The sequence below is a fragment of the Ambystoma mexicanum genome, chromosome 12 (genome assembly GCF_040938575.1).
Source record: "Ambystoma mexicanum isolate Mex_15411 chromosome 12, UKY_AmexF1_1, whole genome shotgun sequence".
Lineage (NCBI taxonomy): Eukaryota > Metazoa > Chordata > Amphibia > Caudata > Ambystomatidae > Ambystoma > Ambystoma mexicanum.
The window spans coordinates 1,003,207,832-1,003,214,950 of NC_090936.1; the positions used below are offsets into that span (position 1 = coordinate 1,003,207,832).

The 7,119-nt window shown below is 46.2% G+C and overlaps 1 non-coding gene across 1 annotated transcript; it reads left to right on the forward strand.

The window, feature by feature from the left end:
* The first annotated feature begins 6,060 nt into the window (after positions 1–6,060).
* Positions 6,061–6,132, forward strand: TRNAP-UGG (transfer RNA proline (anticodon UGG)). The gene has a single exon. It is a non-coding gene; the product is annotated as a tRNA-Pro (tRNA).
* The last annotated feature ends 987 nt before the right edge of the window (positions 6,133–7,119 follow it).

Here is a 7,119-nt window from a genome sequence, read left to right on the forward strand (position 1 = left end):
ACTGAGGTCAACTGGTAAGCCCACCACCAGCATAATACGCGCACCCACTGATCCCTTAAGTTGGCTAACTCTCACCCCCATGCACTAAACCTTACCACCTGGCTGTCGCCCTACACACCTACCGCCACTGGCCCACATCACTTTGGTCACAGTAGCTGCCCAATTGACAATTATACCCAGATCTCGCCTTGATCGCACACTGCTCACGGCGGCACACCTTTCTCGAACCATACTGTGTTTCAATGCTGTTACACTGCCTGCACCGTTATATGCTTACTTGAATGCCTCTGATTGCTGCCCGTAGCACCTAGGAGCACCCACCTCGGTCTACATGATCTGAACTATTTGTGATACTCGAATCCAGGCAGGTTGCCACTGTTATTATTTACTACCTGAACACTGCATTTTGCTCCACTTTGAGATATTGGAATCTACTCAAGTTGCCACTGTTATTATTTACTACCTGACCACTGCATTTTGCTCCACTTGTGATATTGGAATCTAGGCAGGGTGCCACTGTTATTATTTACTACCTGACCACTGCGTTTTGCTCCACTTGTGATACTGGAATCTAGGTAGATTGCCACTGTTACTAATATCTGCCTGAAACATTCGATTCTGCCCAGTTTGAGACTGTGATTGTGATTTAATACCATATGTGCCAAGCCCTGTGACAGTTGCATCTAGATTATCTGACTACTGCTCTTAGCTCACCTGGGCCCCATCAGTATATGCTAACCCCCCGCCTCCTGTATATAGTGTATTATGCATTCTGCCCTCCAGGCTTATATTGTGTAACCTTTATCCCGCTTAACAGTAATACTTGACCTAAGCATACGAGCATACGAACTCACGCACAATATGTACTCTCTGCCCGTCCTAGTACTCACCTTTATGACCACATCACACCATTCTACATCTAAGCACCTCCACCACTATCTAATCACCTCGAATCATTGAGGACACACAATAGACCTCCTGCCTAAGCCCTCACACACTCCAAATAACACAGCACTAATGATACCTAATCTCAGCCTCAGGCTAGACAGACTCAGAGCTCGCACCATCTCTATCCACCACCATACCACCCCTACACACTTACTACACCGAAATTGCAGACTTAGCTCACGCACCTCTAAAGTGCACACGCCCCACCCCTGTGATAATACATCCATGTGCCACAAATTCAAACCCACGCTTACTACACCTATCATTAACTCCTACTCTCAATGTACCACTGTACCTAAAGCAGACACCCACACCATACCCAACAAAACTTCTTGCACTGGCCCAATGCTATACAAATGCGCCTTAATCAATGTACGATCACTCAATGCCCACGCTCTAGAAGTAAATGACCTAATAACTACCCAAAATCTAGACTTACTTGCGATTAAAGAGACCTGGCTCAACGAAGCCTCTGGCCCAGCCATTTCACTAGCCCTACCACAAGGGTATGCCATCCTTAGACAAGAAAGGATAGCCAGAACAGGAGGGGGGGTAGCCATTATTCACAAAGAAACACTCTCTATCAGAACCGTACCCCACCAAGAGGAAGATAATATTGACATCCTATCAGTCAAATTAGCACTCTCTCCAAATAGCACAATAAATATTCATACCGTATACCGTCCACCTGGCCCAACCACTAAATTCAAAGGTCAAGTCAATCACCTCCTAGGAAACAACCTTAAAAAATCCACAAAATCACTTCTTATAGGTGACCTTAACCTAGGATTCAACGACTCTAAGGACAAAACTGCTATCTCCCTAGCCAAAGACCTCCAAGGCCTAGGCTTCTCTCAAAAGATCACTTCGCCTACTCGGACGCTTCCTAGACTGGATTATAGACCACAATTGCAATACAGCCATCACCTCCAATACTAGCCTCCCATGGACAGACCACAACCTTCTCCTATTTGACATCCCTGTCTCACTTAGCGCTAAAGTGCCTAATAAAGCACCGGCGGCCTTAGCCAGAAGTGCCAAAAAACTCACCGCTGACAATATCAGTGCACTCCTCAATCTGCCATGCCTAGCACCCCCGTTCTCCGCTGATCCCAAAATCCTTGCAGGAATATTCAAAGACACCATCACAATGGCTGTCAACACAGTTGCCCCACTGGAAAACAAAAAAGAAAAAAAATCCTTCCATTCCAATTCCGGGTTCACAGAGGAACTCCAGACTTTGCGTAAAGACAAACGCCTAGCGCTCAAAAACTGGCAGCTTAACCCCTGCGATACCACAAAAGCTAACTTTAAATCCATAGCAAGAAAATACAAAGACGCAATCTTCCTTGCTAAATCTGAAGCCTACAACCACCGCATCTCCAATGCCAACTCCCACTCCAAAGAACTTTTCAATATATTCAAAGAACTAACCGTACCACCTACATGCCCTGATGAGATCATCAAAGACGAGGCATGGTGTACAGGCATCCATCCAATCAGCCATGCTCTCAAAAATAAACCTCCTCCAAAGCAAAATATCCCACCACTTCAATACCCTACCAAAGCAAAGTGCACATGCACAGATAAAACCTAATGTAAAAGTAAGAAACGTGCCCAAATTTGCATTTACCGAAATCTCCGAAGCCGAGGTCACTGACATTCTCAGACACCTCAAACCCTCACAATGTAAGGGTGATGTATGCCCCCCTAAAATCATCAAAGATTGCGCAGAACCACTCGCCCCTCTTCTCACAGCCTTCATCAATGCATCCTTCAAAACTGGCATAGTCCCAGACAGCCTTAAAGAGGCTTGGGTACGCCCTCTCTTAAAAAAAACGACGTTAGACCCTGCTAACCCTAACAACTACCGACCCATAACCACAGTCCCATTCCTCCTGAAACTACTTGACAAGGCCGCCCACAAACAGATTCAACTATACCTTGAATCGAACGCAATCCTAGGTAAAAGACAATCTGGATTCCGCAAGGGACACAGCACTGAAACCGCCCTTCTAGACTTAAAAAACGAAATTACCAACATCCTAGACAAAGGCAAGCCCGCCCTCGTCCTTCTCCTTGACCTTACAGCTGCGTTTGATCTGGTAGACCACACTACTCTTACCAGTCATTTGACACACGCCGCACACATCTCAAATGAAGCAGCATCCTGGGTAACATCATTCTTAGAGGGTAGAGCTATGAAAGTGTTCTCTAACACAGCACATGCAGCTCCCTCCATCATCCACTGTGGTGTGCAACAAGGTTCCTGTACTGCCCCCACGCTCTATAATCTTTTTACCAAGCCACTATTTGATAAACTAGATGCGCTGGGGATCACTTACACAAATTACGCCGATGACACGCAGGTTCTCCTCCCCCCGACAGGGAATTATCACCAAGACGCCTCTACCCTACAGCAAATCTACTCTACCATACAAGCATGGATGGCTACTAACGGCCTTTGCTTGAATGGGGACAAGACCGAAATCCTCATTTTAGGACAGACATCCACCCTCTCCAACCTCAACCCACTGTACATCAATTTCAACATAGACAATTGCATCATCCCAGTTCTATCCTCAGTCAAAACACTGGGGGTTCACATAGATGCCACACTATCCATGGACAAACAAGTCAGCGCCATAGTCTCGGCCTCAGCACTGAGTACTAAACTCATTAACGCAATAAAACCATTCCTATCCAAGGATAACTGCCTCTCCATCGCCCGAGCAACTATAGGAGCCAAACTAGACTATTGTAACGTGCTCCTAGCCGGCACCTCCCAAAAAAACGTATCTAGGCTTCAGACTACCCAAAACAATGCTTTAAGAGCAGCCCTCAGCATTCCAAAGAGAGAACACATCACACAAGCCAGAAAGGCAGCGCACTGGCTCCCAGTCAAAGACCGTATCTCTTTCAAAATTCTCACAACCACCCACAAATGCATCAATCTCACAGCCCCCTCTTATTTATCTGACACGATAGGTAGATATCTATCCACGAGACCAAGAAGAGCACAATACACAAATCAACTAGCAGTGCCTCGCATCAACAGAAACAAAGCAGGAGGCATAGGCTTCCCCTTCCTCGCACCTAAACCCTGGAATTCCCTACCTACTGACCTCAGAGCTGATGCATCCCTCTTCTCATTCCGACAAAAGCTCAAAACTGCCCTATTCAACTAACCCCGTTTTTCATTGTGCTCCTGCTGCTCTTTCATATCTGTAAAAAGTATATCTCGTCCAATGTAACCGTAAGGACATGAATTGTATGTAACTAAGTATAAGCTACACTGTAACTAGCGCCACGATGCCTTCGGTCTGCTGTGCGCTCAACAAATGCGAATAAATAAATCAATCAATCAATCAATAAATAAATAAATAAGTGTTTCACCCACAGTCAAACAGGGTGATCCATCCCTGTAGCTGTGTAGGTCGGCTGGGTGCCCCCAGCAACTATGTGCATGGACCCTGTGTACTCTGGGGTCCAGACATAACAAACCACACTAATAGCATACACACATACAGGAAAATGGACACAGAAATAATTACACTGGTAGGCAAAGAAAGACACAATTTGGGCTTGGCATGGGCTTAAAATAAACCGCAGCCAGCCCGTTAGTATTTACCATTAACGGGCAAATGAATGTCCCTTAGAGCGGGCCTACCTTATATGCTGGCCCGGTACGAGGCGCTGATGCCATGCTATCGCGCCGGGCGCCACGTCACACTACCCTGTTAGTGTTAGGCCCAGCTGGCGCGCGGGCATAGCCACCGACCCCACAAGTCCCTCCGGCCAGAGGCCTGTGTACGGGGGGCGGGGGCAGGGGCTGGGGGGTGGGTGGGACAGAACTATGAGCCAGCTGATGCTGGATGCTGTGGGGGGGGGTGAGAGGGAGACACCTGTCCGATACTATCACTTGTGTATGCTTCCTGCATCTCCACTTTCCTAATTCTGGAAGACGTTGAGCACCAAAGATAGCATCTGACCAATACATTGACATTTTCTAATCGATACAGAAACTGTTCCAAAATAATACACTCGTGTCATTTCACACGTTGCTCCTGATCACACTGCTTGTGCTGCATCTTGGCAATGCACCGTTCAACACACTATCCCGATCAAACAAAATGATTGCTCCTGACCTGGCCAGTGCATGGTGATCAATACAAGCCCTGATGCCTGTATCTGTACAATTCCCAGACTGCTTCGATCATTGCCTGACATGTTGGCAATTACGAACTGTTCTTGAACAATTGTTCTTCATCAGTCGATTATGTGTGATCTGTATACATACTATTTCTGATTAATGCCCACATTGTTCCCGGTGGAGATGGACTGCCTCTGAGTACACAAGAAACAGAAACGTGTGATATATCACTAGGTATATTCGAAAATCGCACTGCCAGGCGTCATACATAAAGTATACCAAACTGCTGCAAACAGCTAGGTAACTGTTGGTCTAGGGGTATGATTTTGGCTTTGCGTGCGAGAGGTCCCGGGTTCAAATCCCGGACGAGCCTCGTTTTACTTTTTGTATGGAAAAAAAAAAGTATTTCTTCGCTTCACGTCTTTCACTAACAGTAGCAAGACGGTGGCCGAAACGAAAATTACTAAATAAAAATCTAGCCTCTTTATGCACAGAAATAAAGCTGCACGCGCCCCTCAGAAGCCACGCCACTCAAACCATGCTATTTTTATTGCTTTTGTATTGTTCATCTGCAATTTTCGTGAAATGCTTTTCGTATATATTTGTGATAAATAGAGTTTGCGGTGTATTAGAACCTGGCGCTCATTGCTTGAGATCGCCGTACGCTCGTCCGAATGAAACTCCACCACTTATAACGCATACACAGAAACGAGAGTGCGATCGGAAATTTAAATAACTAGATCACATATCAGCAGGTCATATACACAATAACATAAAAATATATACAGTGACCATTTTTAGGTTTATTCTCCATATAACGTGTCAATGTTTATGAGCCAGTAAACTGATTTGATTTTAACAAGTAACTTGAAAAATGCAAAATATGCTGATATGCTGAAAGTGCAGCAACCTGTTTGGGGGCGGAGACATATACACACTAGTGAGGTTCCACACTGGCTGGCTCGTTGGTCTAGGGGTATGATTCTCGCTTTGGGTGCGAGAGGTCCCGGGTTCAAATCCCGGACGAGCCCCGTTTTGTTTTGGATACATTTAAACGCTCCTTTCGCACCCTGAGCAACAATCACAACCCAAGACCAAGAAGCCATCTATGAGCAGTGGCAAACTATCACCCAACTGCAGGAAGGATCGACTGAAAAGCGCTCATATTTTTTTCACATCAATAGAGGAAGGGCAGTAAAAAACACACGCGAGAAAGATACACTGAAAAGGCGTCATATCAAAAACGAGAAGAAGAGCGTGTGAGTGGTCTAAAGACGTGGGGCTTGCAGGATTAAGCCACTACAAAGATCTCACGCAGTCTTGGTTGGACAGGGGCATGCAAACAAATTATGTAATAGTTGTTCCAAGCCCTCGAGGTCTGTGAGTGCCTCATTTGGGAGGGGAGGAATTCACCTGTGTGTGATTCTGACCCATTGTGTGCAGGTGAAAAAATACGGATCCAAGAACGGGAGGAGGGATAAACCTGCTCCAAGGGATTCCTATATAACTCAGTGCGGAGGGATGAACCACTACACGAGAGATCCAAGGGATTCCTATACAGCTGGGCGGGGAGGGGTGGACCTGTACATTGGAGATCTGGTATAGTCCTATGGGATTCTTCAGGGAAGGATGAATATGGGAGAGACAAGGGATTCTTATACAGCTGGGCGGGCAGGGATAAGAGATCTTATGTTCATATAGTGCTCAATGGAGAAGGATGAACATGGGAGATCTGTGGGTTTCCTATACAGCTCGGTGGGCTGGAATGTACCTGTACATGGGAGATCTGCTATTTTCCTATTGGGCTCTGCAGGGAAGGATGGACATGGGTGATCCGTGGGATTCCGATACAGCTGGGAAGGGAGGGACGAACCTGTACATTGGAGATGTTATATTCCTATAGGGCTCTGCAGGGAGGGATGAACATGGGAGATCCAAGGTATTCCTATCCACTTGGCAGGGAGAGTTGAACCTGTACATGAGAGATCTGTTATATTCATATAGGGGTCTGCAGGGAA